Below are 21,730 nucleotides of genomic sequence, written 5' to 3' on the forward strand. Positions count from 1 at the left end.
AATTAGGTTCCCAATTCAGGAATTTAATGGAGTATCCTTTATCCTTTATAGAAACAATATGAAACAAAATAGAAATCCTCCTTAACACTCACTTTTGCAATGAATATAAAATAATCTATTAAAGACAAAGGATATGCTTACCTAGGAACCACAAAAATATTCCATCTATCTGATCACACTAAGAATTTTGGAGATGGGATCATTCTAATAGGTAACAATCCTTGATTTTGGAATTCTGACCAATGTTCCTCATTAGCTTGATTTCTAAATATGAGAGGGTTCATCTTAGCTAATTATTATATATTAAATATTAATTAAAAATTAATATTTATTAAAAAATTATGATTATATGTATGTATATATGTAAGTAAGTATGTATGTATATTGTTGTTTTATCATAAAAAATAATTCTATGGTCAAATCAAACTATTGAAAGAAATTGACTTTAGTATGTAACTGAAATCTTATGGTTGGTCTTAGAGTTTTGCAGTATTTATTTCTCAATGTGTTTTAGGTTGTCTAGTTGGCCAATCGGGATTGTGCACCAGAGGCATGTGTAGTATATATTGTCATTGTGCATTGTAGTTGTTACTTTATGTTATGTTTATTTTGAAGATCATCTTATGAGATTTAATTTTGAGAGCATATATGATATTTCAAAGTTTTAAGAACCAATGTAAGTTTTGGTTACTTTTCATGGAACTTAATTTGATTATCATTTCTTTTGTGGGATGTGATACTATTGTGGTTTATGAGCTTGGGGGGGTTTTCTAGGTACCTCATATGGGAGTGGCTTAAAATAGGATTTCAAATCCCAAAGTAGTCAATACCAAGGTAACCTATCATAATTTGTATAATAAGTGATAACATAGTAATCAATATTTGGGATAAAAAACATTAAAAAAATAAATAAAGATGTTGTCTTGTGCATTCCTTGAGTGCTTGTATAGGCTAAGGATGGGAATGGGATGATACCTAGTGAAAGGTATGACTAGTATTCAATGTTTTCATGGGAAGGTATTCTAGTTTTCCATAGGTGATGTTCAGAGTTTGGGTCCATTGTGACTAGTCCAAGGTAACTCAATGCTTGAGATTATGGGGTCTAGTGAGAGACTAATCCAAAGTAACTCAATTATTTTAACCATGTGTGACACTCCCTAGTATGTATCTTGGGTCTCCTCTATAGATTTTGTATTTTCCTCTAGTGGATGTTATTCATTGGTGAGAATTATTTATTGTTGGTGGTTGGTACTTCTTGATGATATTCAATTATTCATTAGCTATTATTCTTTTGGTTATTGGTATTTGATTTGAACGTGGATATTCTTTCAGTGGTTGTTTCTCTTTGATTTTGGTACTTATTTTAGAGTTGGTATTTGGTTGTTGACTTTGTATGTGATAATAGCATTGGTTGATTTTTATTTCTACATTTATTATATTTTCTTTATTAGTGATTGTTATAAATATTAATCTTTCCTTGGATGTATTTAGTTAGGGATATTCCAAGCATTCCTACATGTTGTTTATCCTCCTATCCACATGTAAGGATATGCCATTTACTTTTCCTCTTGTACATGTGTGAGGAAAAATTATTTTTGTAGTTCCTTGTATAAGGAAATTAATTTTTCCTCCTTAAAAGGATCTTCATACTTAATACACACTTATTATGAATGTGGCATTTATAGAATTTTGAGTTACAAATACAACTCATTTCTCATCTCAGTGAAAGATATGATTCTCTTTCATTCTTCTCTACACATCACATTGTTGTTATTGTAATGAGCTCGTTTATGTTGCAAAGAGATTATTTTGAAGTGAAGAACATGTATTGGAACAATCATTATTTTTTCAATGATGTCAAACCTGCTACTTGCTGGTGAGACAATTGCTTTTTGGTTTGAATGCTATCATATGGTTGATTAATGAAGAGGAATTGAAAAGAGGAGATAACTAGAGCACCTAGAGAAAGGTTGAGGTATTTTGTATATAAAAGGAGCACTAAGACCAAGTAATACATTGATACTATAGTTTACTATTTATCTACTTAAAGTCTAAAATGAAAGATTACTCAAGTTAAGACTAGAAGAAGATCAAGTAAGAATTTTTTTTGCCAAGCCTTGCTAAGCAATTAGTGCAAGCTAAGAAAAAATTAGTGGAAGTAAATTGAAAATCAAGAGGTGTTGAGAAAAGAAGACAAACAATGCAAGCTGAGTGAATGTTAGTATATAATGAGTAAATTTTAGTTGGTGTCAAGCATCAGTAAACTTTAGGGTTTGCTAAGTGAACTAGTGTTGGCTGAGTGATAGAACAGTATAGATGTCGAGTGATAGTAAATATGCTAAATCAAAGATTTGATGAATCTAAGCTAATTAATTTGATTTCATGAATTGTGTGAAGTGTGTAGAAGATGACTATGATGAGCTAGTAGCATAGGATTCAAGAGAAACCATTTTGAGGTGAATTCAAGGAAGATTGTAGAGGAAATTTCTAGAGGAAACAAATAGAAAAGTTGGTAGATTCATTGAATCCTATCTAACCCTATAATGGATTATTATGGTTAAGAAGAAAAAGATCTAAATTCTCTATTTGTAGATATTGTTGGTCATAAGGAAAGGTTGTCATGTGCAAGAACCTAAGGAAGACAAGGAGTCTAGGGCATTGCTTTATCTAGTGGCCAAACAGAAGAGACCATAGTTGGCATACAATGAAAGAAGACTTAAGGGGATGAATTCTTGAAGGGTGAACAAGCTATCAAAGTTGAAGAATATGAATGCCAAGAAAAATGGAGGACTAAAATAGAGATATGTAATCTACAAGTGAGTTTATGTTTTTATCAGATCAAGTCCTACTATTACTTTTTAATAATTGTACTAGTGTGGATAAAATCCCTTAGATTAAGGTTGACCTAACAGTCATTTGTAAATCCTTTAACTGGGTGGAATTCTAAAGGAATGGTCTTAAATCCTCTAACAAGGCTCACTCCTAATAGAGTGATTGAAATCCTTTAACCAAGTCACATTTAACAGTGTGTATTGCAACCTTTAATAGGGTTGGCCTTTCAAAAGGCATCGCTTTAGAAGAGTGAGAATTAGTAGCATGTTATTAGTGGTTTTTCCCAAATTGGGTTTTCACATAAAATCCTTGTGTCAAAGTGTGTGAATATTCTTATGGCATTTCATGTTTACATTTATGCAAAGTTATTTTGACCTAGGATAGTAACCTATTAAGTTAAGGTATTGTATGATCTAATGGATGCATGCATGTTGAGGTTTTATAGACATGGATCTAATTAGCACTAAAAAATTGTATTTGTACATCTGGACCTTAGATAACTAATTCACACCCCCTCTTAGTTATTCTAAATAATTCCATCAATTGGTATTAGAGCACCAGTGCTTGAGAGGGAATACTTTGAAAGTACTAAGAGCTAAAGATCAAGATGTATAAAAAGGAGGTGTCCAAATTGAACAAGGAAAGCTTTCTTGCATGGAAAAGTTTGATGAAGCTACATCTAGGAGGTCTTGGAGACCATGCACAATCTACCATCACTACTAAGCATGTTGATCTTGCTAAAGCCTTAACTACTAATTTTCTATAATAATAATAAAAAGAACACAATCATGAAATGTTGGAGATTTCCTCTACCCTAAGTTACTCAGATTTTGATGACATCAAAGACTGTGATATTGAAAAGAAGATGTGTGATGTTATACAAATAATTTATGGAGGAGATACAATTTTTTTGAGAGCCAAATCTAAAAGTCTAAGAGGGAAGTTCGATGACATGAGAATGTAAGAAGGTGAGAATATTGTCCAATATTTTACAAGAATTAAAGATGTTGTGGAATGCTTAGAGGAGCTAATGATATTATTGATGATGAGACTATAATTAGAAAAGTACTAAGAACACTACTGTCTATCTATACTATTAGAGTTTCTGCCATAAAAGAACTAAGGTGCATACCTTGTAGTAATTTTTCCCTTGAAGGATTGATGGGTAGACTCACTAATTTTGAACTCTCTAATTTTGATAAATTCACAATTGAAAATGTTGAATATGCTTTCAAAGCTAAACTATCATTAAAGGAACCTAAAGAGAAAAAGCAAAAGGTCAAATATGTTTCTAGTGAAAGTGATACAAATGAGGAGGACGTGGAACAACTTGAACCATTGTTGGAAAGGAGATTTCACCTAGGCAAAGGAAAATTCAAAGGTAAGCTACCTATCATGTACTTTAATTGTAATGAGGTTAGTCATATTGCTTCTAGATGTCTAGAGAAGAAGAACAATAGAAGTTGAGACAAATACATAAATAAAAGAGATGAGGACAACAAAGATTATAAAGATAAAGGAAAGAAGTCTTGCTACATTACTGAGGAGGAAACAAAAAATGAATCTAATGACCATGATGATGAAGTGGTGTATGTTGTAATGAAGGATGATTTTGATGAGGATGAGGCAACTGCACTAGTATTTTACATGAACAAGAGTGACAGATGGATCATTGATAGTGGGTTTTCACATCGCATGACTAGAGATAAAAGTAATTTCATTACCCTTGATTATTACAATGGAAATAGTGTAAGGTTTGGTAATGATTCACCCTATCTAATAAAAGGTAAAGGATCAATCAAACTGACGAAAAAGATCATGTGTGACAATGCCTATTATGTAGGACTTAACTATAACTTGTTGAGTGTGTTGCAACTAAATAGTTCAAGTTGCAAACTTGAGTTTGAGAATAAGAAAGACAAGATCTATGACACTAATGGGAAACTAATTGGAAAAGGTAATTAGACTAGAAGTAATCTATTTTATCTTGACATGAATGATTCTACTTGTCTTGTTGTAGAATTTGATGTTCTGTGGCTATGGCACAAGAGGTTATGTCATGTTAACTTTCTTAGTAATAGTAACATGAAAAGAGTCAGAGGTTTTCCTAAACTAAAGAAACCTAACAAAATGATTTGAAAACAATGTTAGTTAGGAAAGATGACAAAATCTAGTTTTAAAAGTAAGACTCATTTCTCTAAAGAAATTATGGTGAAAAGCTACAAAGGTGAGAAGTACATTATCCTTTTTGTTGATGATTATTCTAGGATGATTGTAGTTATGTTTCTGAAACAAGAATCTAATGCTTTTCAAATGTTAAAGTGGTATTTGGCTAGAGTTGAAAAGGAGACTGGCAAAAGCTTGAAATGTCTAAGATCTGACAAAGGTGGAGAATTTACATCAAATGAGTTTGAGATATTCTGTAATGATAGAGGAATCAAGAGACAAACTTTTGCACCTAGGACCACTCCAAAAAATGGGATTTTTGAAAGGAAGAACAAATCTATAATGGATTGTGCTAGAACACTCATGATGGAGAAGAATTTTTCTTTGAAATACTGGAGATAAGTTGTAAGTATAGTTGTCTATACCCTAAACTAACTACAAGTCAAGATAGGAACTCATTCAACACCTTTTAGACTATGGTATGGATACTCACCCAATGTAAAATGTCTTAAGGTATTTGGAAACAAGTCTTATATTATTAAAGACAATAGTAATGGTAAATTTGATTCTAAAAGTGAAGAAGGTATATTCCTAGGCTATTCCACAAGAACTAAAGCTTATAAGTGTTTAAATACTAATACTAACAAAGTTATGGAAAGTGAAAATGTGAAGCTCGATGAATACACAGGGGTACATGAAGATGAACCTATGAAGGAACTTGAAGAATACAAATCCTTTATATACTTTATGAAGGTATGTCTATTGATGAATGTCTTGTAAACCAAGTTGCAAATCAATAGCAAGTATCAATGACTATTGAGTCACATACAATGAATGTCGAGTTGCATTTAGGAACTGAGTTGCAAAAAAAAGTTGAGGTAGATTATAATTCTAAGATAAGTGTACATCAAAGGAATGTTGATCTACTTACATAGTGATTTTTAAGTTGAAAAACCCATTGAATAAAGAAGAGTAGAACCAAGATTGTCAAAGTATGTTAGAAGACATCACCCTACTGAATAAATTATTGGAGATAAATAAGATAGACCAATGACAAGGAATAGGTTGAGAAGTGATACATGTTTGTTTAGAACGCATGAGCCTAATATAGTAAAATATTCCTTAACGAATGAAGACTAGAGTAAAGCCATGAAAGAAGAGATTGATTAGATTGAGAAGAACAAGACATGGACTCTAGTACCTAGACTAGAGAACAAGAATGTGATTAGAACCAAGTGGGTGTACAAAAACAAGTTAGATGAGAATGGTGAAGTGACAAGGAATAAGAGATTAGTTTACAAGGGGTATGCACAAGAAGAAGGAATTGTCTATGGAGTAAGAACTCTACTTGCTTACTCTACATACTAAGGTTTAAAAGTTTATCACATGGATGTGAGGTCAGTATTTCTGAATGGTATACTAGAAGAAGAGGTTTACATAGAACATCCCAAAGAATTTGTTGATTAAAATAATAATAACATGGTATTTAGACTACACAAAGCTTTATATGGTTTAAAGAAAGCCCCAAGGGCATGGTATGAAAGCCTTCACAATTATCTTTTGAAGACTGGTTTTGAGAAGACTGATGACAACAACAATCTATACTTGAAGATAGAAGGAGGTAAAGATATTTTACTAGCTAAATTTTTTTTTGATGATATCATATTTGGAGGTCAAAATGCATTATGTAAGGCATTTTCAAATGAAATGAAGAAAAAATTTGAGATGTCTATGTCTAGAGAGATCAAATTCTTTGTTGGTTTGCAAGTATATTAGATAAAATATGGTATATACATCACTTAGTCTAAGTATGTGAAGGAAATATTGAAAACTCTCGATTTAGAGGATTCAAAACTAGTTAGCACTCCTATGGTGAGATGACATAAACTTTCAAAGAATGATGATTCTGCTGAAGTGAACCAAACATTGTACAAGTCTATGATTGGAAAGTTACAATATGTAGGACATAGTAGACCTGACATTGCATTAGTTGTTGAGATTGTTACAAGACTCTTTGCAAATCCTAAGGAGAATCATTTGATGGTTGTTAAGAGAATTATGAGATATTTGAAAGAAATAAAAGATTATGGTCTATACTACAAGAAAAATGTTAAATTTGAGTTAAGAGCCTATACAAATGTTGATTGGGCTAGAAACATTGATGATAGAAAGAGTACAAGCAGTGAAACATTTTTCTTAGGAAAGAGACTAGTCACCTAGAATAGTAAGAAACAAAATTGCATATCTCAATCTACTACTGAAGTCTAATATGTGGCTACTGTAGTAAATTATACAAATGTGGTATGGATCAAATAGCTACTCAAAGGCATGAAGGAGGAAATCAATGAACTTGTGGTACTTTATTACACAAGTGTTATAAATATATCAAAGAAGCATGTGATGCACGCAAAGACAAAGCACATTGAAATCAAGTATTATTACTTGAGAGAGGTGGTTCAAGGCAAAGAATTGAGGATGGAATATATGAATACAAAAGAATAGATAGCTGATATATTCACAAAATATTTACCCGAGGATGCACGTGAACATCTTAGAGGTAAACTAGGGGTGCTACCCCTATCCAAAGCTGCTTAAGAAGCATGAGTAGTTCCCTACATCAATTGAGTTGAATTTTATATCTTACAACTTGATGTAGTCGATCTTACTTTAGGAGTTACCTAAAGTAACAAAGGAGTTGAGGTAGAAGATTTTCAGTCACATGCAAGGTGACAAAGGGAGAACCTGAATTGATTATATCTACATAAAGAGATGACAAGTCTTTGGCATTTTTGTTAAAGAGGGAGATATAAGAAAGAGGGAGATAGAGAAAGAGAAAACAAAAATAATCTATAAGGGGAGATATAAGAGAGATACATTGAAGGAGATTGATAAAGCTCACATTACCCTATGCAGAGGAAGGACACATACTGATAGAGGGAAAAAAAATTAAAGATATTATTTTCTTTTTGGTATTATTTTTGGTATTACTTTTCCATCAATGCCAAAGAGGGAGGTTGTTTTAAAATGAACAACCTGTAATGGAACAATCATTATTTTGTCAATGATGTCAAACTTGCTACCTACTAGTGAGACAATTTTTTTTTGGTCTGACTGATTTCATACGGTTGATTAATGAAGAGGATTTGAAAAGAGGAGATAACAAGAGCACCTGCATAAAAGGAGCACTAAGATCAAGTAAAACATTGGTACTATAATGTATTTTTTATCTACTTAAAGTCTTAAATGAAAGATTACTCAAGTTAAGATTGGAAGAAGATCAATAAAGAAAAGTGTCTGCCAAGCCTTATCAAACAGTCAATGGAAGTCAAGAAGAAATTAGTAAAAGCCAAGTGAAAATAAAGAGGTGTTAAGTAGAGAATACGAAAAGTGTAAGCCGAGTGATTGTTAGTATATGTCGAGTAAATTTTATTTGGTACTAAGCATCAATAAACTTTAGTGTTTTCCAAGAGAACTAGTGTTGGTTGAGTGAAAGAATAGTATAGATGTTGAGAGACAATGAATAGTGTTAAATCAAAGATTTGACAAATCTGAGCTAACTAATTTAATTTCTTGAATTACATGAAGCATATAGAAGATGACTATGATGAGCTGGTGGCACAAAATTCAAGATAAACCATTTTGATGTGAATTCAAGAAAGATTATAGAGGAAGTTTCTAGAGGAACCAAATGGAAAAGTGGGTAGATTCATTGAATCCTACCTAACCCTAGAATGGATGATTGTAGTTAAGTGACAAAAGATCTAAATTCTCTATTTATAAAGATGGTCAAAATCAAAATTTGTCATGTGCAAGAACCTAAGGAAGATAAGGAATCTAGGGTATTACTTCATGTAGTGGTTGAATAGAAGAGACTATAGTTGGCATACAAAGCAAGAAGGCTTAAGGAGATGAATTCTTGATGGGTGAACAAGCTATCAGAGCTTTAGAGTGTGAATGCCAAGCATAATGGAGGGCTGAAATAGAGATCTATAACCTTCAACTGAGTTGTAAGTTTTTATCAGATCAAGTCCTACTCTTACTTTGTAATATCTATACCAGTGTGGATAAAACTCTTTGGATTAAGGTTAACCTAATATTCATTTATAAATCCTTTAACTAGGTGACATTCTAATGGAATGGTCTAATTCCTATAACAAGGCTCACTCCTAAGAGGGTGATTGAAATCCTTTAACTAGGTCACATTTAATAGTGTGTATTGTAACCATTAACAAGGTCAGCCTTTCTTAGGGCATCACTTTAGAAATGTGAGTATTAGTAGCATACTACTGGTGGTTTTTTCCAAATTGGGTTTCCATGTAAAATCCTTGTGCCAAAGTGTGTGAATGTTCTTCTGGTATTTCAAGTTTACATTTTTGCAAAGTTATTTTGACCTAGGACAGTAACCTATTAAATTAAGGTATTGTATGATCTAATGGATGCATGCATGTTGAGGCTTTATGGATATGGATCTGATTAGCAGTGAATTTTTTTATTTGTGTATCTAGACCTTGGATAACTAATTCACACCCCCTCTCATTTATTCTAAAGAATTCCAACAATTTGATCTCTCTCTCTCTCTCTCTCTCTCTCTCTATATATATATATATATATATATATATATATATATATATATATATATATATATATATATATATATATATATATATATATATATATATATATATATATATATATATATATATATATATATATATATATATATATATATATATATATATATATATATATATATCACACACACACACACAAGGGGTTTTCATTGATTTCCCTTTCAAAATCTTTTTCTCATGTTTTGCTTCCTATTTGTGTATGCTCTTGGAACATAAATATTTCATGGTAACTTACTTGGATAAATTAAGTTTTTCTGCTCTTATTTATTTTTCTTACATGGCATCATAGATGAGGTACTAATCCTCATTTTGAGTCTTGTGCTGAAAGTTGTCATTCTTTGGAGCTCACCTATTTGGAGACTTTTTTTGAGAGAAGTGTTCTTTGTATTTTTTAGCTCATCCTAGCACTTCCTATGTGAAAGTTTTATTAATTTTCCTTGTTCTTGTAACCCTCTTTAGAAAAAAATTTTGTCAAAGGGTTATTTTCTTTCAAAAAAACTATTATTTTATCTCTTGTCTTGGAAAGCACACCACCAAAACAAGAAATTTTAGCACTATTTAGTTGTCAATTTCATTAATCTCATATTTATATTGCAGGTTTTATTGAACTAATCTTCTTTCTCTAACCTTTCTCTTACAAGTTTTTCATTATATTTTCATTTCTAACCTTTCTCTTACAAGTTTTTCATTATATTTTCATTTCTCACAAATAGTGTTATTTTTCTCTTATCAAAATATTGGCATTCTTTAACCTTATTCCTACAAGTTTTTTATTATTTCATTACATTAAATTTTCTTTATCAAAATCCATTTCTCAAGTTCTATAATAGAGTTCCCTATTTGAGCCAATCTTCTTTCATAAATCATTACCAAAGGTCTTGCCTTATGTCTCCCATTCCTTGATTTCAGAGCCATTCCTTCAAAAAAAAATCTTGTAGGAATTCTTACCTTATTTGCACTGACTCTTACACTATCTATGAATTGAGATCGTTCTTCCCAAGGTTTATGTTTTTTTTTCCACATTGTCTTTCCCTTCTCTCTTTCTCCCTTAGTGTTCCCTTAGTCTTTCCCATTTGTGTGTGCCTCTTGCATACATCCTACTATGTTTTTCTTTCACTTTGTGTTGTGTATGTCAACCTTACTCTCACTTAGCACCACCACCTTGTATGCACATTTCAGTGCTACAAGTTTGTGTATATTTTTTTCTCTCATTATCTTTGACCTACTATTATGACTATACTAGTCAACATTTTTTCCCGATAAAAAGATTTCTTGCATGTTACTCTTCTCATCAACAACATTTTCTCCAAGAAGAGGTTTCATTTTTAATTAGGCATCATCCCAATCTCTTTCTATATTCACCTTGTCTTTTTCCTTTTGTGTTACAAGTCTCTTTCTTTGCAGTGCACCCTCATTTACTTTCTATGTTTTTTTTGTGTTTCCTCATTCCACATTACCTCCTCATCTACGCATTATCCTTGTGTTTCCTTACTAATCATTTGGCTTTCCATCTCTCGATCATTTCTATTTGGCTCCATTAGCACATATCTAAAGTGGAATTTTTTTACAACCGTCCACTGCAATACACAAAGTCAAGCCTAACTCTTACGTGTTCTATTTCTCTGTCATTCAATTTGATTATGCCTCATCATTAGTACTAGGTCTTGCAATCATTTCTTTCATCCATTTACCAATCTTATTAATTGGAAATTTTCTTTACTTACACTCTTTCTATAGCTTTCTCATTTTTATATCTCTACCATTTAGTATATTCGATTGTCCTAATTTTTTTGTCTTTAGTTTTTTACCCCCGGTTTGTGTATCTTTTATCATTTTCACTCTAACAAAAAATTTTATATATAAAAAGTCTTATATCTCTTAATTTTTTTAAAAATAAAACATTCCCTCACTTTTAGATTAAATTTTCCTAACATTATTTTAAATTTGAAACAAAACAATTCTCCATTTTTTTCGTTGTTTTATTTAATCACAAAGACTATTTTTATTGTTAATTAACATTCATTAATCCTTTTTGTTATTTAATTTGTTACTTTAATTAAAAAATTTCAACTTTATCAATTTTATATATATATATATATATATATATATATATCAAATTATCATTTTTAGAGCTTTAATTGCATTACTCATTAAGAGCTTCCTTTTAACTTCATCTTCTTTTTTTGAGGGTGAGATATTTCTTTGCTTAACACCTAAAATTAAACTAAATAGCTCTATCTATCATTCGTGGAAAACCCACATTTCATTTATTTTCCATTTTAACCATATCTTGGATGTTGCAACTGAAGCTTTTGTTGAACTCACTACATCTATTGTCCAAGTTGAAAAAGATGCTTGGAAAACTTAAAAATGAAGAGGCCTTAGGTTTTATTGGCATTTCAATGACTCCTAATTTATATGCATTAATTTCAAATTATTCTAAAGCTCATGAAGCATGGGCCATTTTGCAAACCACATATGACAGCATGGATGAATGATGTAAAATATAATTGCAGGACCAACTAGAAGATCTCAAGTATTTTGATTTCAAATCCATGGATGAAATCATTTAAATTTCTAATTCTCTTAAAAGTCATTTGATTGGTTTAGATGTTCAATTAACTGATATTCACCTAATTCTTATTATTTTTGAAAAATGTTTATGTGGACAATTTTAGCAATTTATTACTAATCTTCTTGCTCAACTTGTAATTCCTAGTTTGTCTTCTACATTGACTTATGTTATTCTTCAATACTTATTGTACCAAGAAGTTAAACTTATTTAATTTGGTAATCTTAATCAAATGAACTTTCTTTCATGTCTCAAAATCACAACAATAATTTACATCCAATCATAATAACCATCATAATACTCATAATCATAATTACTATAGCTCTAATCATTCAAATAAGAAATCTCATGTTAAGTCTCATAATCATAATAATAATTGTAATAATATAAACCATAACAATAATAATCAAAGGAGTAACTCAAATTCTAAACCTTTTTGTGCTTATTGTGGCAAAGATGGTCATGTGATTAATAATTTTTTCGAAAGGCAAAATGATAAGAAACCTATGAACAACAATAATCAAACCCACAAATAATCATAAAAGGGTAATTCTAATGGTTCTCATTCTCATCATACTTTCACTTTTAGTTATAATATATCTAGACCATTAGAACTGATAGTGGATAGTGGATAGTGGTGCTTCTCAAAATCTTACTTCTCAGTAAGAAGTTTTTTATTCTTTCCAACCTGATTTTGCTAACATTTCTATTCAAGTAGCTAATAATCATACTTGTAAAGGTGAAGAATTAGGTGATGTGAGTGTTCCTAATGGTAAATTTCATGATGTGTTTTATGTTTTTTATTGTGAAAACTTGTCTTCTTTATATTTCCAAGCTATGTCAAGATTATAAAGTTAAGTTTTATAAGGGTATGTGCTATGTGATTGATGTTAGAGTAAAGCGTTAATTTAATTTCATTTATTAAATTACCTTTACTCACTTCTTAAGATTTCATTTTACGTACTTTACATTTCCATTTAATAATTAATTAGTAATTATTAAATGTCATTTAACTTTTAGGTTACCTCTTTTAGGTTTTTGATCTCCTTCTATAAGAATTGATCTTTTGTAATTATCTCTCATCTTTTTCACTTATGAGAATATAATTTGCATATTTTCAAAGAAGCTAATAATCATACTTGTAAAGGTGAAGGATTAGGTGATGTGAGTGTTCCTAATGGTAAATTGCATGATGTGTTTATGTTTTTTATTGTGAAAACTTGTCTCCTTTATATTTCCAAGCTATGTCAAGATTATAAAGTTGAGTTTTATAAGGGTTTGTGCTATGTGATTGATGTTAGAGTAAAGCATTAATTTAATTTAATTTAATTTATTAAATTACCTTTACTCACTTCTTAAGATTTCATTTTATGTACTTTATATTTTCATTTAATAATTAATTAGTAATTATTAAATGTCATTTAACTTTTAGGTTGCCCCTTTTAGGTTTTTTATCTCCTTCTATAAGAATTGATCTTTTGTAATTATCTCTCATCTTTTTCATTTATGAGAATATAATTTGCATATTTTCAAAGAAAACCCTTGTCTGTTCTTGTCTTTTTCTTCTCTATGGCCAGCATTTACATGCAGGTATTCTATAGGCTTTGTGAACTTGTATTGCTCAAATCCTCCATGGTATCAAAGTAGTTTTGTGGCAAGGAAGGACATCCAATTTCTATGTGTTGGAAATGTCTTGAGGCTTTAGAGGAGACCATGCAACAGCACAGTATTGCTTCTCTGAAGCCACCACCTCCTCCTTCAAGGAAAGGACATGCTCTTTCTGCATGAGCATTGCCTTCTAAAGCTACTTAGATTCTTGATTATGAAGCTTCGCATCATATGCCACACTCACCTGATTTAGTAACCTCACTTTCTCATAGTGTTACTACATAGATTGTAGTTGGCGATTCTACACAACTTTCAATCATAGGTTCAAGAACTATCTCTTTAGAAAGTGGTTCACTATAGGATGTTCTCCTAGTTCTAGCCATTTCTACAAACCTCTTGTATGTCTCTCAAATTTATCATTTTGGCTCTAGAAAGATAGTTGAGTTCTCACCACATGATGTGGTTGTTTGAGACCTTCATGATCCTAATTTGGTTATTGCTATAGAGAGTGTTAATCTTCAGTCTCACTCATATTATTTTGATGGCTTTGAGATCTTAGATTTTTCTAGTGCTTGTCTCATTGACCATGTAGCTATAGTGAGTGAGATTTGGCATGAGCATTTTGGCCATGTAAACTACAAATATCTACAACAAATGAGTACACAGGATCTAGTGATTGGGCTACCTCAGATCTCTTGTGCTAACAATGTGTGTCAAGGTTGTGCCCTTGGCAAACATCATAGAGATCCACTTCTGGCAGGTAGATCCACACATGCTAAGGTACCATTGGAGTTGATACACAGTGATCTTATGTCAATTCTCACTCCATCTTTTTTAGGTGCTCGATATATGCTCACCTTCATAGATGACTTTTCTAGATGCACATGGGTGTACTTTTTGAAGTACAAGTCTGATGTCTTTGACTCATTTTGAATCTTTAAGACATTTTTGGAGAAGAATTTTGGTCTTTCTATCAGGCATATACACACTAACAATAGGGGGAATATGTGAATTAGTCTTTCAAATATTTTTGCACTAAGCATGGTTTACAACATTATTTCATAGTTCCCCACACCCCTCAACAAAATGGGGTTGTAGAGAGAAAGAATAGGATATTATGAGAGATGACCAATTATATGATTTAGTCTTGAGCTATGATTTCTTCATTTTGGGCTGGAGCTATCAATTGTGCCAACTATATTTAAAATTGGATGCCTCACAAGGAATTGCAACACTTGACTCTTGAGGAGGCTTGGACTCATGTTAGAAGCTTAATATTTCTACTTTCTACATTTTTGGTAGTGAGGCTTGGGTATTCATTCCAAATGCTAGCAAAAAGCCATGGAGAAGAAGATTTGACCACTCATCTTTGTTGGCTACTGTGAGGATGTGAAGGCATACATGTTTTTTGATCCTGGTTCTAGAGATATCTTGTTTTGATGAGATGTTCAATTTGATGAGCATTATCCTCAGATGGATCCACCATCACCAACTTCTTCCTCACTACCCAGTACTTCCTCTACTCCATAGGATTATGCATCCTCTAGGTAAGATCTTGATATAGATCCCCCTTCAACACCTCCACCAATTATTGAGCAAGTGCCCAAGTGGGATTTTGATACTTTCAGACCTTGGGCAAATAATCCTACAGATGCTCATCGCACACATGCTCAGACTGCAAGTAGTGGCTTCTTGATTCATGCCATTTCAGATGATCCATAGAGTCTTTCATAGGCGATAGGACACTTAGAGTGGGATAGGGCTATGGATGAGGAGCACTCTTCTTTGATGAAGAACCACACATGGGATCTTTGTCCTCTTTTGAAAGGAACAAAGTTGGTTAAGTGCTGGTGGGTTTACCGTACCAAGTATGTTGAAGATGGTTCTATTGATAGGTACAAGGTACATCTTGTTGTAGAAGGTTTTTCATAGTTTGAGGGTATTTATTACTTTAAGACCATTTCCCCTATTGCCAAGATGGATTATATTCACCTTGTACTCTCTCTTGTAGCTTCATAGGGATGGAAAATTTATCTAATGGATGTGGAGAGTGTCTTTTTGCATAGAGAACTTCACGAGGAGATCTATATGAATCAGCCTCATGGTTTTGTGTAAGATTCTTCATTAGTATGCAGCATTCAGAGGTCTCTATATGGTCTCAAATAGGCCCCAAGGGCTTGGTATTAGAAGATGGATTCCTTCTTGCTTGCTTCATAGCTTACTCGATGTCATTCTAATCCTATAGTTTATATTCAGTCTCATGGGGTTGAATTATTGATACTTGTGCTTTATATAGATGATCTCATCATTACATGTAGCTTAGTCTCCATGATACAGAGTGTTCAACAAGCCTTGAGAGAGAAGTTTGAGATGAGAGACCTTGGACTTCTACACTATTTTTTGGGCCTACAGGTTGTTCAGTCTTAAGATGTGATAGCCATACTCTAGAAAAAGTATGGTCTTGATATGCTTCAAAGATCAGTATGCTTGGTTGCAGACCTTCTCCCACACCTTTTTAGCTAGGTGTTTTTTTATCTACCACTTGCTCTACTCCTACAATGGATTCCACTTTATATAAAATGCTTGTGGGTAGTTTTATGTACCTGGCATATACGCATCCTAATATTTCCCTTGCAGTTGGAATTATCTCTCAATTCTCCCATGATCCATATGAGAGTCATTGGTAAGCTTCAAAACATATCTTGAGGTACATTTAGGGTATAACACATTATGGCATTCACTATACATCAATGGATCCTCACATTGTTGCTTACACAAACTCAGATTGAGCTAATGATATTGATGATCATAAGTCTACTTTTGGATTTGTCTTATGTCTTAGTTTTGGTACTATCACATGGTCTTGCAAGAATTAGTATGCACACACATTATCATCTATAGAACTAGAGTATAGGGTAGCTATATTATCTAGTTAGGAGGTTTCGTGGCTTCGACAGTTGATGACAAAAGTTTGGATTTCCTCCTAATAATTCCACCTTTATGTGGTGTGACAATTAGAGTGTTGTAAAAATTTATTGCATCTCAGTTGAGCATCAACAGACCAAGCGCATTGAGCTTCACATGCACTTCATCGGGCATCTGATTATGGATGGTGCTTTGAGCTTGGAACACATTCCTATAGTTGAGCAAGTTGTAGATATCTTCACTAAACCTTTTGTATCCCTGTGGTATCTTCAGATGTGTTCTATCCTTGGGGTGAAGGAATTTTCCCTTAGGGGGTCACAATAATGAGTCCTTGATTCCTTCTTTTCTTGCTATCTCTTTTTGGACTAGAATTTTTCCCACTGGGTTTTCTCTATTTCTCTGTTTCATAAATATTTGGTTTTGATTGGGTACCTCATCAAGCCTTGTTACTGGGACCCAATTTTTCTTTCCACATTGTATTGTAGTTTCATTTATATTTTTACATTATTTTTAGCTACATTGTTGCTCATCTTAAGGGGGGTGTTAAAGTAAAGCATCAATTTCATTTCATTTATTAAATTACCTTTACTCTCTTCTTAAGATTTCACTTTATGCACTTTGCATTTCCATTTAATAATTAATTAGTAATTATTAAAATGTCATTTATCTTTTAGGTTTTTGATCTCCTTCTATAAGGTTTGATCTTTTGTAATTATCTCTAATCTTTTTCATTTTTGAGAATACAATTTTCATATTTTCAGAGAAAAACCCTTGCCTCTTCATGTCTGTTTCTTCTCTATGATAGGTTCTTGCATGTAGGTACTCTTCAAGCTTTGTGGATTTGTATTGCTCAAATCCTTCAATTGATCCTCACTCTAATCAAGTTTTTGCTAATGATAAATTGGATCATGATAATTTATTCAAATTTCATGAATTTGCAAGTTCAAGGTATTCTTTACACACCACTATTGATTTTGATATATGTTATGAAAAGCTTGAGCATTTAAATTCTAATTATATTACTTTGATGCAAAAATAAAATATGGTGGATGGATCACCTCAAATCATTCCTTCAAAAATTATTTTCACCTGTTGCATGAATGGTAAGTTGCATAGGAAGACCTTTCAAAATTTCAAATCATGGAGGGCAACTCATAAGTTGTTCCTATTCTGTAGTGACCTATTGGAACCCATGAATAATAACTCCATCCAAGGATCAAGGTATGCACTTACTTTTTTTGATGACTTATCTAGAAGAACATAGATCTATTTTTTGCATAGAAAATATCAAGTTCTTGATACTTTTGTTGCATTTCATTTATATGTTGAGAGGTAATATGGTTTTAAACTTAAGATTCTTAGGATTGATAATGGGAAGGAATATACGAATAATGATTTTCATTCTTATTTGAAATCATGTGGAATTAAATATGAGCTTACTATTCCTTATACAATACAATAAAATGATGTAGTGGAAAGAAAGTATAGGATAATTATGGAAATGGCTATATGTATGTTACATGCCAAGAATATGCATTATAAGTTTTGGGTTGGCGCTATGGCTTGTGCCACTTATCTTATTAATAGGACTCCTACCAAATCTCTTAAGGAAATAACTCCTAAAGAAGCTTTATCAAGTAGGAAGCTCAATTTACAACACTTGAGTATTTTAAGTTGTATTTCTTATTTTTATACCCCTAAACAAAAAAGGCATGAATTTGATGCTAAGTCTTATCCTTATATATTTGATGGGCATGATGAAAATACTAAGGGCTATAGAGTTTATGATCCTACTTCTAACAAATTTCAAGTTGCAAGGGATGTTTGTATTGCAAAAAGTGGAGTTTGTGATTTCTCTAATGTGCAAGATGCCAAATTTTCTAGCACTAAAGTAGTGCTAATGGAGGACCAACCTCCTTCTCTAAACCAGCCTACTCCTACTCTCAACCCTACTCCTCAAGCTCCATCTCTTATTACTCCTATTTCTCCTAGTGATAGTAATGATAACAATGTTGATACTAATGATTCATCTATAGATCATGACTCTTCTTCTAGTGACGAGTCTATTACTATTAGGAAAAATACTAATGATTTCAAAGGTTACTTAATGAAAGAGATTATTAAATTTCTAGATTTGGAAGACTTAAGTCTAAGAGGATTAAGTATTATAATTATGCTGTAATGACTTCTATTATGCATTATAATGATCATAAGTCTTTTGAACATTCTTACTCGCTACCTCGTTGGTAAAAGGTCATGCAAGAAGAATACGAGTCTTTAATTGCAAATCAAACTTGGGATTTCATTCCCTTGCCCCATGGTAAATCTTTAGTTTCATGAAAATGGTTATAGAGAACCAAGTTGAATTCCAATAATCAAATTAGTAAGTTTAAAAGCTGGACTAGTTGTTAGAGGTTTTTCACAAATTGAAGAAATGGATTATAATGAAACTTTTGCAGTTGTTTCTAAGATGCTTACTATCAAACTAGTTTTTTCTTTTACTTTTTAAATGAATTTGACTATTCATAAAATGGGTTTTAAAAGTGCTTTCTTAAATGAAAATTTACATGAAGAAATCTATATGGATGAACCATCAGGTTTTGCTAAAAAAGGCAGTAAAAATTTAGTTTGCTAATAGAAAAAATCTATTTATGGTCTCAAACAATCACCTAGATAATGGTATTCAAAGATGACTTCCTTCTTTCTTTCTCAAGGATTTTCTAGAAGTAAAAATGATCCTAACTTATACATTAAACATACTCAAGGTGATATTATAATTGTCATTCTCTATGTTGCTGATTTGATTCTTGCTTCAACTTCAAATGCCTTGATTTCTAATATTAAATTTTAACTTAATCAAACATTTCAAATGAATGATTTAAGTATTTTACACTACTTTTTAGGTATTTAATAATTGTCCACAGTTTTGCACAAAGTTACCCCTAACTCTTAAGTATTCTATTTCTTTGTTGTTTCATTTGGTTCTACCTTGTCATTAGTACCAAGTCTAATAGTCTCTTTTTTTAATCCATTTACCAATCTTATTAGTTGAAACTTTTCTTTATTTATACCCTTTCTGTAGCTTTCTCATTTTTATATCTCTGTCATTCAATATATTTGACTTTCCTAAATTTTTTTGTCTTTAGTTTTTAACCCCAAGTTTGTGTGCCTTTTATCTCTTAATGTAACAAGTTTTAAAATAAAAAGTCTTACATCTAATAATTTATTTTAAAATAAAATATGCCCTCATTTTTTAGATTAAATTTTCCTAACATTATTTTAAATTATTCTTTTAAAAACAATTTTGCATCTTTTTCCTTTTTTATTTTATTGCAAAGACCTTTTTTAATAATTTTGTTAATCATTTTTGCTATTTTATTTGTTACTTTAATTAACAAGTTTTGACTTTATCAATTTTATATATATATATATATATAAATATAAAATCTCATATTGGTTTTGACAAGCAATGTCTATACACTTAAGTTATTTACTTAGTTCATGTCGAACAAGTAACATATGTCGAGCACAACATATAAATTAGAGCATGCCAAGTAAATAGTGAGTGACGAGTCACTCATATGCCGAGTTATTCAAGTGTTGAGAAAATAGTATATGCCAAGTGATTTAGGAGATGAGAAAGTAGTGCATGTCAAGTCATTCAGATGTCGAGTGACAGTATTGAAGTCATAGTTAGTGTTGAGCACTAGGGACTTCAGACACCCAGTAACATAGTTTTTTCATAGTTGTTTTTATTGGCACAAACTACTATGTAAACCATTTTTGGGCCGACTTAAGGATTGAATTATGATATTTTGCTAACAAGGATGAATCTTAAGTGAGAATCCCTATGTATCACATGCATCCAATTAGGTAAAAGGAAGGTTTAAGTGGCAATATCGATGAATCATAGCCATTGATTCATACCTAACCCAAGTCACCTAGGTCTTCTTAAGGAGGAAAAACCCTAAAATTTTAAAAAGAGAGTTGAAAGAGAATGAATGAATGATTAAGGACAGTTTTGCATGCATAAACAAGACATTCACAGTGACCAAGGAATTATGATCTACATTTCATTGTAGAATTAGTTAAAGGAGAATAGAGGAAGGAAAAAATGAATAGTAGAGAGACATCTAATCAAGATGGATCAAGTACACATCAGTATAGAGGTGATTTGATATCAAGCAATAGAGTGTTAATCGCAAGATCATTGCTGAGACATTCTAACAGATGAATCAGTTAAATCTCTTAACAAATAAGTCCTAAAAGGCTATATTGAAATTCTCCAACAAGGTTCTTACTTAATTATGAGTTAAATCCTTTAACCAAGCACACTTCTAATAGGGTGTTAAAATCCTTTAACAAGGTAAGACCTAACAGTCTTTGTAAGCTCTCTTTCTGCTCAGGTTCATGTTGGCTCAGATCATTACCCCATTTTTTTGTGTCTGATCTTTTAACCTTTAAGAAGAATTAACCCTTTAGGTTTGAAAAGATGTGGGATGTCCATTTGGGATTGGAAAACTTGTTAAGGAATGTTGGAGCATTTGAGTGGAGGGTACTGCCATTTTCAAAATTGTAAGTTGAAAAATGTTTAAAAGAATATCAAAAGATGGAATAAGGATACATTTGGGAATATTTTTGATAAGAAAAAGAAGGTTTTGAGGAGCTTAAAGAGATTCAGGACAATATTTAGGTTGATGGATATGAGACTATCTCTAGGAAAGAGGAGAGTGTGAAACTGACTGAGATGCATGATATTTGTTAGTGTAGTTTTTTTTATTTCCTAGTGGGTTATTTATTTTTCCCTATATTGCTAGTTTTTTCCTACACTTTTAATAATCTTTCTTAGGTTAATAAAGCATGTCTTATTTAGAAAGTGGTTGTGAGGTGTCACCTTCCTACATATGAGCATCCATTATCTATCTTAGGAAGATACTTTGCTATCTTTAGTCTGATAGATGGTTGCTCCTCATTGGTCAGTGTTGCCACCTCCTTC

The sequence above is a fragment of the Cupressus sempervirens genome, chromosome 8 (genome assembly GCF_028749045.1).
Source record: "Cupressus sempervirens isolate cs-2001-9-10 chromosome 8, ASM2874904v1, whole genome shotgun sequence".
Taxonomy (NCBI): domain Eukaryota; kingdom Viridiplantae; phylum Streptophyta; class Pinopsida; order Cupressales; family Cupressaceae; genus Cupressus; species Cupressus sempervirens.